The following is a 12202-nucleotide window of genomic DNA, read 5'->3' on the forward strand; positions in this document are numbered from 1 at the left end:
CTAATGTATTCCACTTCCAAATAGTGGAGCATGGCCCTATAACCCTTTGGTAAGCTTAGTAACACGTTTGCATTGAAATTGACAGAGACATCAACATTTCTTGTTTTTATGAGTACAAAATGCTTTTCAGAGCGCTAGAATCACTCTATGACCAACAATGTGTTTTTGACTAGTTTTTCAGAAATGAACAGAAAAATCAACATTTCTTGTTTTTATCGTGCAAAATGCTTTTCAAAGCGCGAGAATCACTTTTTGACCAACAATGTGTTTTTGACCTTACATTGTTGATTTTGCTCAAAACTAATGTATTCCCCTTCCAAATGGTGGAGTATGGCCCTATTACCCTTTGGTAAGCTTAGTAACACGTTTGCATTGAAATTGACAGAGATACCAACATTTATGGTTTTTATACCGGCAAAATTCTTTTCAGAGCGCTTAGAATCACTTTTTGACCAACAATGTGTTTTTGACTTGTTTTTGTGAAACGAACCATTTATTTTTATTTTTTTATTTTTTTGGTATATATATATTTTTTTTAGGTTGTATCTTTTATCTTTTGTGTATGTATGTGTATTTATGTTGTATGTATATGTATATATATATATATATATATATATATATATATATATATATATATATATATATATATATATATATATATAGATATATATATATATGTGTGTGTGTATGTATATATATGGATATGGATATATCTATGTTATATTTTATATTTTATTCTTAATATTTATTTATTTATTTATTTATTTATTTGTGTATTTGTGTATGTATATCTGGAGTTCTTGACAAAAATAATTTCCCTCTGGGATTATTAAAGTATTTATCTATCTATCTATCTATCCATCAAATATCAACATTTCTTGTTTTTATGCGTACAAAATGCTTTTCAGAGCGCTAGAATCACTTTTTGACCAACAATGTGTTTTTAACCTTACATTGTTGATTTTGCTCAAAACTAATGTATTCCACTTCCAAATAGTGGAGTATGTCCCTATCACCCTTTGGTAAGCTTAGTAACACGTTTGCATTGAAATTGACAGAGATACCAACATTTCTTGTTTTTATACCTGCAAAATGCTTTTTTTAGAGCGTTAGAATCACTGTTTGACCAACAATGTGTTTTTAACCTTACATTGTTCATTTTGCTCAAAACTAATGTATTCCACTTCCAAATAGTGGAGCATGGCCCTATAACCCTTTGGTAAGCTTAGTAACACGTTTGCATTGAAATGGACAGATATCAACATTTCTTGTTTTTATGAGTGCAAAATATTTTTCAGAGCGCTAGAATCACTTTTTGACCAACAATGTGTTTTTGACTTGTTTTTCTGAAATGAACAGAAATATCAAAATTTCTTGTTTTTATCCGTGCCAAATATTTTTCTGAGCGCTAGAATCACTTTTTGACCAACAATGTGTTTTTGACCTTACATTGTTGATTTTTCTCAAAACTAATGTATCCCACTTCCAAATGGTGGAGTATGGCCCTATAACCCTTTGGTAAGCTTAGTAACACGTTTGCATTGAAATTGACAGAGATATCAACATTTCTTGTATTTATGTGTGCAAAATGCATTTCAGAGCGCTAGAATCACTTTTTGACCAACAATGTCTTGTGACTTGTTTTTCTGAAATGAACAGAAAAATCAACATTTCTTGTTTTTATCGTGCCAAATGCTTTTCAGAGCGCTAGAATCCCTTTTTGACCAACAATGTGTTTCTGACCTTACATTGTTGATTTTGCTCAAAACTAATGTATTCCACTTCCAAATGGTGGAGTATGGCCCTATAAACACTTTGGTAAGCTTAGTAACACGTTTGCATTGAAATTGACAGAGATATCAACATTTCTTGTTTTTATGAGTACAAAATGCTTTTCAGAGCGCTTGAATCACTTTTTGACCAACAATGTGTTTTTGACTTGTTTTCAGAAATGAACAGAAAAATCAACATTTCTTGTTTTTATCGTGCCAAATGGTTTTCAAAGCGCTAGAATCCCTTTTTGACCAACAATGTGTTTTTGACCTTACATTGTTGATTTTTTTCAAAACTAAAGTATTCCACTTCCAAATAGTGGAGCATGGCCCTATAACCCTTTGGTAAGCTTAGTAACACGTTTGCATTGAAATTGACATGTATCAACATTTCTTGTTTTTATGCGTGCAAAATGCTTTTCAGAGCGCTAGAATCACTTTATGACCAACGATGTGTTTTTTACTTGTTTTCAGAAATGAACAGAAAAATCAACATTTCTTGTTTTCATCGTGCCAAATGGTTTTCAAAGCGCTAGAATCCCTTTTTGACCAACAATGTGTTTTTGACCTTACATTGTTGATTTTGCTCAAAACTAATGCATTCCACTTCCAAATGGTGGAGTATGCCCCTATAACCCTTTGGTAAGCTTAGTAACAAGTTTGCATTGAAATGGACCGATCAACATTTCTTGTTTTTATGCGTGCAAAATGCTTTTCAGAGCGCTAGAATCACTTTTTGACCAACAATGTGTTTTTGACTTGTTTTTCTGAAATGAACAGAAAAATCAACATTTCTTGTATTTATGTGTGCAAAGTGCATTTCGGAGCGCAAGAATCACTTTTTGACCAACAATGTGTTTTTAACCTTACATTGTTGATTTTGCTCAAAACTAATGTATTCCACTTCCAAATAATGGAGCATGGCCCTATAACCCTTTGGTAAGCTTAGTAACACGTTTGCATTGAAATTGACAGATATCAACATTTCTTCTTTTTATGCGTGCAAAATGCTTTTCAGAGCGCTAGAATCACTTTATGACCAACAATGTGTTTTTAACCTTACATTGTTGATTTTGCTCAAAACTAATGCATTCCACTTCCAAATGGTGGAGTATGCCCCTATAACCCTTTGGTAAGCTTAGTAACACGTTTGCATAGAAATTGACAGAGATATCGACATATCTTGTTTTTATGTGTACACAATTCTTTTCAGAGCGCTAGAATCACTTTTTGACCAACAACGTGTATTTGACTTGTTTTTCTGAAATGAACAGAAAAATCAACATTTCTTGTTTTTATCGTGCCAAATGCTTTTCAGAGCGCTAGAATCACTTTTTGACCAACAATGTGTTTTTAACCTTACGTTGTTGATTTCGCTCAAAACTAAAGTTTACCACTTCCAAATGGTTTAGTATGGCCCGATAACCCTTTAGTAAGCTTAGTAACACGTTTGAACTGAAATTGACAGATATCAACATCTCTTGTTTTAATGCCTGCAAAATGCTTTTCAGAGCGCCAGAATCACTTTTCGACCAACAACGTGTTTTTGACCTCACATTGTTGATTTCGCTCAAAACTAAAGTATACCACTTCCAAATGGTTTAGTATGGCCCGATAACCCTTTGGTAAGCTTAGTAACACGTTTGAACTGAAATTGACAGATATCAACATCTCTTGTTTTTATGCCTGCAAAATGCTTTTCAGAGCGCCAGAATCACTTTTCGACCAACAACGTGTTTCTGACCTCACATTGTTGATTTCTCTTAAAACGAATGTATTCCACTTCCAAATGGTTTAGTATGGCCCAATAACCCTTTGTTAAGCTTAGTAACACGTTTGCATTGAAATTGACGGATATAAACATTTCTCGTTTTTATGCCTGCAAAATGCTTTTCAGAGCGCTAGAATCACTTTTAGACCAACAATGTGTTTTTGACCTTACATTGTTGATTTCGCTCAAATCCAATGTATTCCACTTCCAAATGGTTTAGTATGGCCCAATAACCCTTTGGTAAGCTTAGTAACACGTTTGAACTGAAATTGACAAATATATACATCTCTTGTTTTTATGCCTGCAAAATGCTTTTCAGAGCGCTAGAATCACCTTTAGACCAACAATGTGTTTTTGACCTTACATTGTTGATTTTGCTCAAAACTAAAGTATACCCCTTCCAAATGGTTTAGTATGGCCCGATAACCCTTTAGTAAGCTTAGTAACACGTTTGAACTGAAATTGACAGATATCAACATTTCTTGTTTTTATGCCTGCAAAATGCTTTTCAGAGCGCCAGAATCACTTTTAGACCAACAACGTGTTTTTGACCTTACATTGTTGATTTTGCTCAAAACGAATGTATTCCACTTCCAAATGGTTTAGTATGGCCCAATAACCCTTTAGTAAGCTTAGTAACACGTTTGAACTGAAATTGACAGATATCTACATCTCTTGTTTTTATGCCTGCAAAATGCTTTTCAGAGCGCCAGAATCACTTTTCGACCAACAACGTGTTTTTGACCTCACATTGTTGATTTCGCTCAAAACTAAAGTATACCACTTCCAAATGGTTTAGTATGGCCCGATAACCCTTTAGTAAGCTTAGTAACACGTTTGAACTGAAATTGACAGATATCAACATCTCTTGTTTTTATGCCTGCAAAATGCTTTTCAGAGCGCCAGAATCACTTTTCGACCAACAACGTGTTTCTGACCTCACATTGTTTATTTATCTCAAAACGAATGTATTCCACTTCCAAATGGTTTAGTATGGCCCAATAACCCTTTGTTAAGCTTAGTAACACGTTTGCATTGAAATTGACGGATATCAACATTTCTCGTTTTTATGCCTGCAAAATGCTTTTCAGAGCGCTAGAATCACTTTTAGACCAACAATGTGTTTTTGACCTTACATTGTTGATTTCGCTCAAATCCAATGTATTCCACTTCCAAATGGTTTAGTATGGCCCAATAACCCTTTGGTAAGCTTAGTAACACGTTTGAACTGAAATAGACAGATATCAACATCTCTTGTTTTTATTCCTGCAAAATGCTTTTCAGAGCGCCAGAATCACTTTTCGACTAACAACGTGTTTTTGACCTCACATTGTTGATTTCTCTCAAAACGAATGTATTCCACTTCCAAATGGTTTAGTATGGCCCGATAACCCTTTAGTAAGCTTAGTAACACGTTTGAACTGAAATTGACAGATATCTACATCTCTTGTTTTTATGCCTGCAAAATCCTTTTCAGAGCGCCAGAATCACTTTTCGACCAACAACGTGTTTTTGACCTCACATTGTTGATTTCGCTCAAAACTAAAGTATACCACTTCCAAATGGTTTAGTATGGCCCGATAACCCTTTAGTAAGCTTAGTAACACGTTTGAACTGAAATTGACAGATATCAACATCTCTTGTTTTTATGCCTGCAAAATGCTTTTCAGAGCGCCAGAATCACTTTTCGACCAACAACGTGTTTTTGACCTCACATTGTTGATTTCGCTCAAAACTAAAGTATACCACTTCCAAATGGTTTAGTATGGCCCGATAACCCTTTGGTAAGCTTAGTAACACGTTTGAACTGAAATTGACAGATATCAACATCTCTTGTTTTTATGCCTGCAAAATGCTTTTCAGAGCGCTAGAATCACCTTTAGACCCACAATGTGTTTTTGACCTTACATTGTTGATTTCGCTCAAAACAAATGTATACCACTTCCAAATGGTTTAGTATGGCCCAATAACCCTTTAGTAAGCTTAGTAACACGTTTGAACTGAAATTGACAGATATCTACATCTCTTGTTTTTATGCCTGCAAAATGCTTTTCAGAGCGCCAGAATCACTTTTCGACCAACAACGTGTTTTTGACCTCACATTGTTGATTTCGCTCAAAACTAAAGTATACCACTTCCAAATGGTTTAGTATGGCCCGATAACCCTTTAGTAAGCTTAGTAACACGTTTGAACTGAAATTGACAGATATCAACATCTCTTGTTTTTATGCCTGCAAAATGCTTTTCAGAGCGCCAGAATCACTTTTCGACCAACAACGTGTTTCTGACCTCACATTGTTTATTTATCTCAAAACGAATGTATTCCACTTCCAAATGGTTTAGTATGGCCCAATAACCCTTTGTTAAGCTTAGTAACACGTTTGCATTGAAATTGACGGATATCAACATTTCTCGTTTTTATGCCTGCAAAATGCTTTTCAGAGCGCTAGAATCACTTTTAGACCAACAATGTGTTTTTGACCTTACATTGTTGATTTCGCTCAAATCCAATGTATTCCACTTCCAAATGGTTTAGTATGGCCCAATAACCCTTTGGTAAGCTTAGTAACACGTTTGAACTGAAATAGACAGATATCAACATCTCTTGTTTTTATTCCTGCAAAATGCTTTTCAGAGCGCCAGAATCACTTTTCGACTAACAACGTGTTTTTGACCTCACATTGTTGATTTCTCTCAAAACGAATGTATTCCACTTCCAAATGGTTTAGTATGGCCCGATAACCCTTTAGTAAGCTTAGTAACACGTTTGAACTGAAATTGACAGATATCTACATCTCTTGTTTTTATGCCTGCAAAATCCTTTTCAGAGCGCCAGAATCACTTTTCGACCAACAACGTGTTTTTGACCTCACATTGTTGATTTCGCTCAAAACTAAAGTATACCACTTCCAAATGGTTTAGTATGGCCCGATAACCCTTTAGTAAGCTTAGTAACACGTTTGAACTGAAATTGACAGATATCAACATCTCTTGTTTTTATGCCTGCAAAATGCTTTTCAGAGCGCCAGAATCACTTTTCGACCAACAACGTGTTTTTGACCTCACATTGTTGATTTCGCTCAAAACTAAAGTATACCACTTCCAAATGGTTTAGTATGGCCCGATAACCATTTGGTAAGCTTAGTAACACGTTTGAACTGAAATTGACAGATATCAACATCTCTTGTTTTTATGCCTGCAAAATGCTTTTCAGAGCGCTAGAATCACCTTTAGACCCACAATGTGTTTTTGACCTTACATTGTTGATTTCGCTCAAAACAAATGTATACCACTTCCAAATGGTTTAGTATGGCCCGATAACCCTTTAGTAAGCTTAGTAACACGTTTGCATTGAAATTGACGGATATCAACATTTCTCGTTTTTATGCCTGCAAAATGCTTTTCAGAGCGCTAGAATCACTTTTAGACCAACAATGAGTTTTTGACCTCACATTGTTGATTTCTCTCAAAACGAATGTATTCCACTTCCAAATGGTTTAGTATGGCCCAATAACCCTTTGGTAAGCTTAGTAACACGTTTGAACTGAAATTGACAGATATCAACATCTCTTGTTTTTATGCCTGCAAAATGCTTTTCAGAGCGCTAGAATCACCTTTAGACCAACAACGTGTTTTTGACCTTACATTGCTGATTTTGCTCAAAACTAAAGTATACCCCTTCCAAATGGTTTAGTATGGCCCGATAACCCTTTAGTAAGCTTAGTAACACGTTTGAACTGAAATTGACAGATATCAACATCTCTTGTTTTTATGCCTGCAAAATGCTTTTCAGAGCGCCAGAATCACTTTTCGACCAACAACGTGTTTCTGACCTCACATTGTTGATTTCTCTCAAAACAAATGTATTCCACTTCCAAATGGTTTAGTATGGCCCAATAACCCTTTGGTAAGCTTAGTAACACGTTTGCATTGAAATTGACGGATATCAACATTTCTCGTTTTCATGCCTGCAAAATGCTTTTCAGAGCGCTAGAATCACTTTTAGACCAACAATGTGTTTTTGACCTTACATTGTTGATTTCGCTCAAATCCAATGTATTCCTCTTCCAAATGGTTTAGTATGGCCCAATAACCCTTTGGTAAGCTTAGTAACACGTTTGAACTGAAATTGACAAATATATACATCTCTTGTTTTTATGCCTGCAAAATGCTTTTCAGAGCGCTAGAATCACCTTTAGACCAACAATGTGTTTTTGACCTTACATTGTTGATTTTGCTCAAAACTAAAGTATACCCCTTCCAAATGGTTTAGTATGGCCCGATAACCCTTTAGTAAGCTTAGTAACACGTTTGAACTGAAATTGACAGATATCAACATTTCTTGTTTTTATGCCTGCAAAATGCTTTTCAGAGCGCCAGAATCACTTATAGACCAACAACGTGTTTTTGACCTTACATTGTTGATTTTGCTCAAAACGAATGTATTCCACTTCCAAATGGTTTAGTATGGCCCAATAACCCTTTAGTAAGCTTAGTAACACGTTTGAACTGAAATTGACAGATATCTACATCTCTTGTTTTTATGCCTGCAAAATGCTTTTCAGAGCGCCAGAATCACTTTTCGACCAACAACGTGTTTTTGACCTCACATTGTTGATTTCGCTCAAAACTAAAGTATACCACTTCCAAATGGTTTAGTATGGCCCGATAACCCTTTAGTAAGCTTAGTAACACGTTTGAACTGAAATTGACAGATATCAACATCTCTTGTTTTTATGCCTGCAAAATGCTTTTCAGAGCGCCAGAATCACTTTTCGACCAACAACGTGTTTCTGACCTCACATTGTTTATTTCTCTCAAAACGAATGTATTCCACTTCCAAATGGTTTAGTATGGCCCAATAACCCTTTGTTAAGCTTAGTAACACGTTTGCATTGAAATTGACGGATATCAACATTTCTCGTTTTTATGCCTGCAAAATGCTTTTCAGAGCGCTAGAATCACTTTTAGACCAACAATGTGTTTTTGACCTTACATTGTTGATTTCGCTCAAATCCAATGTATTCCACTTCCAAATGGTTTAGTATGGCCCAATAACCCTTTGGTAAGCTTAGTAACACGTTTGAACTGAAATAGACAGATATCAACATCTCTTGTTTTTATTCCTGCAAAATGCTTTTCAGAGCGCCAGAATCACTTTTCGACTAACAACGTGTTTTTGACCTCACATTGTTGATTTCTCTCAAAACGAATGTATTCCACTTCCAAATGGTTTAGTATGGCCCGATAACCCTTTAGTAAGCTTAGTAACACGTTTGCATTGAAATTGACAGAGATATCAACATTTCTTGTATTTATGTGTGCAAAATGCATTTCAGAGCGCTAGAATCACTTTTTGACCAACAATGTCTTGTGACTTGTTTTTCTGAAATGAACAGAAAAATCAACATTTCTTGTTTTTATCGTGCCAAATGCTTTTCAGAGCGCTAGAATCCCTTTTTGACCAACAATGTGTTTCTGACCTTACATTGTTGATTTTGCTCAAAACTAATGTATTCCACTTCCAAATGGTGGAGTATGGCCCTATAAACACTTTGGTAAGCTTAGTAACACGTTTGCATTGAAATTGACAGAGATATCAACATTTCTTGTTTTTATGAGTACAAAATGCTTTTCAGAGCGCTTGAATCACTTTTTGACCAACAATGTGTTTTTGACTTGTTTTCAGAAATGAACAGAAAAATCAACATTTCTTGTTTTTATCGTGCCAAATGGTTTTCAAAGCGCTAGAATCCCTTTTTGACCAACAATGTGTTTTTGACCTTACATTGTTGATTTTTTTCAAAACTAAAGTATTCCACTTCCAAATAGTGGAGCATGGCCCTATAACCCTTTGGTAAGCTTAGTAACACGTTTGCATTGAAATTGACATGTATCAACATTTCTTGTTTTTATGCGTGCAAAATGCTTTTCAGAGCGCTAGAATCACTTTATGACCAACGATGTGTTTTTTACTTGTTTTCAGAAATGAACAGAAAAATCAACATTTCTTGTTTTCATCGTGCCAAATGGTTTTCAAAGCGCTAGAATCCCTTTTTGACCAACAATGTGTTTTTGACCTTACATTGTTGATTTTGCTCAAAACTAATGCATTCCACTTCCAAATGGTGGAGTATGCCCCTATAACCCTTTGGTAAGCTTAGTAACAAGTTTGCATTGAAATGGACAGATCAACATTTCTTGTTTTTATGCGTGCAAAATGCTTTTCAGAGCGCTAGAATCACTTTTTGACCAACAATGTGTTTTTGACTTGTTTTTCTGAAATGAACAGAAAAATCAACATTTCTTGTATTTATGTGTGCAAAGTGCATTTCGGAGCGCAAGAATCACTTTTTGACCAACAATGTGTTTTTAACCTTACATTGTTGATTTTGCTCAAAACTAATGTATTCCACTTCCAAATAATGGAGCATGGCCCTATAACCCTTTGGTAAGCTTAGTAACACGTTTGCATTGAAATTGACAGATATCAACATTTCTTCTTTTTATGCGTGCAAAATGCTTTTCAGAGCGCTAGAATCACTTTATGACCAACAATGTGTTTTTAACCTTACATTGTTGATTTTGCTCAAAACTAATGCATTCCACTTCCAAATGGTGGAGTATGCCCCTATAACCCTTTGGTAAGCTTAGTAACACGTTTGCATAGAAATTGACAGAGATATCGACATTTCTTGTTTTTATGTGTACACAATTCTTTTCAGAGCGCTAGAATCACTTTTTGACCAACAACGTGTATTTGACTTGTTTTTCTGAAATGAACAGAAAAATCAACATTTCTTGTTTTTATCGTGCCAAATGCTTTTCAGAGCGCTAGAATCACTTTTTGACCAACAATGTGTTTTTAACCTTACGTTGTTGATTTCGCTCAAAACTAAAGTTTACCACTTCCAAATGGTTTAGTATGGCCCGATAACCCTTTAGTAAGCTTGGTAACACGTTGGAACTGAAATTGACAGATATCAACATCTCTTGTTTTAATGCCTGCAAAATGCTTTTCAGAGCGCCAGAATCACTTTTCGACCAACAACGTGTTTTTGACCTCACATTGTTGATTTCGCTCAAAACTAAAGTATACCACTTCCAAATGGTTTAGTATGGCCCGATAACCCTTTGGTAAGCTTAGTAACACGTTTGAACTGAAATTGACAGATATCAACATCTCTTGTTTTTATGCCTGCAAAATGCTTTTCAGAGCGCTAGAATCACCTTTAGACCCACAATGTGTTTTTGACCTTACATTGTTGATTTCGCTCAAAACAAATGTATACCACTTCCAAATGGTTTAGTATGGCCCGATAACCCTTTAGTAAGCTTAGTAACACGTTTGCATTGAAATTGACGGATATCAACATTTCTCGTTTTTATGCCTGCAAAATGCTTTTCAGAGCGCTAGAATCACTTTTAGACCAACAATGAGTTTTTGACCTCACATTGTTGATTTCTCTCAAAACGAATGTATTCCACTTCCAAATGGTTTAGTATGGCCCAATAACCCTTTGGTAAGCTTAGTAACACGTTTGAACTGAAATTGACAGATATCAACATCTCTTGTTTTTATGCCTGCAAAATGCTTTTCAGAGCGCTAGAATCACCTTTAGACCAACAACGTGTTTTTGACCTTACATTGTTGATTTTGCTCAAAACTAAAGTATACCCCTTCCAAATGGTTTAGTATGGCCCGATAACCCTTTAGTAAGCTTAGTAACACGTTTGAACTGAAATTGACAGATATCAACATCTCTTGTTTTTATGCCTGCAAAATGCTTTTCAGAGCGCCAGAATCACTTTTCGACCAACAACGTGTTTCTGACCTCACATTGTTGATTTCTCTCAAAACAAATGTATTCCACTTCCAAATGGTTTAGTATGGCCCAATAACCCTTTGGTAAGCTTAGTAACACGTTTGCATTGAAATTGACGGATATCAACATTTCTCGTTTTTATGCCTGCAAAATGCTTTTCAGAGCGCTAGAATCACTTTTAGACCAACAATGTGTTTTTGACCTTACATTGTTGATTTCGCTCAAATCCAATGTATTCCACTTCCAAATGGTTTAGTATGGCCCAATAACCCTTTGGTAAGCTTAGTAACACGTTTGAACTGAAATTGACAAATATATACATCTCTTGTTTTTATGCCTGCAAAATGCTTTTCAGAGCGCTAGAATCACCTTTAGACCAACAATGTGTTTTTGACCTTACATTGTTGATTTTGCTCAAAACTAAAGTATACCCCTTCCAAATGGTTTAGTATGGCCCGATAACCCTTTAGTAAGCTTAGTAACACGTTTGAACTGAAATTGACAGATATCAACATTTCTTGTTTTTATGCCTGCAAAATGCTTTTCAGAGCGCCAGAATCACTTTTAGACCAACAACGTGTTTTTGACCTTACATTGTTGATTTTGCTCAAAACGAATGTATTCCACTTCCAAATGGTTTAGTATGGCCCAATAACCCTTTAGTAAGCTTAGTAACACGTTTGAACTGAAATTGACAGATATCTACATCTCTTGTTTTTATGCCTGCAAAATGCTTTTCAGAGCGCCAGAATCACTTTTCGACCAACAACGTGTTTTTGACCTCACATTGTTGATTTCGCTCAAAACTAAAGTATACCACTTCCAAATGGTTT

At 35.4% G+C, this 12202-nt stretch overlaps 1 long non-coding RNA gene across 1 annotated transcript; it reads right to left on the reverse strand.

The window, feature by feature from the left end:
- Positions 1–245: 245 nt before the first annotated feature.
- LOC132472469 (uncharacterized) lies at positions 246–1978 on the reverse strand. The gene is made up of 2 exons (XR_009529084.1): positions 1639–1978; positions 246–470 (listed from the first exon to the last, which is right to left on the reverse strand). It is a non-coding gene; the product is annotated as an uncharacterized LOC132472469 (long non-coding RNA).
- Positions 1979–12202: the final 10224 nt, after the last annotated feature.

This window comes from Gadus macrocephalus, chromosome 14 (assembly GCF_031168955.1).
Source record: "Gadus macrocephalus chromosome 14, ASM3116895v1".
Lineage (NCBI taxonomy): Eukaryota > Metazoa > Chordata > Actinopteri > Gadiformes > Gadidae > Gadus > Gadus macrocephalus.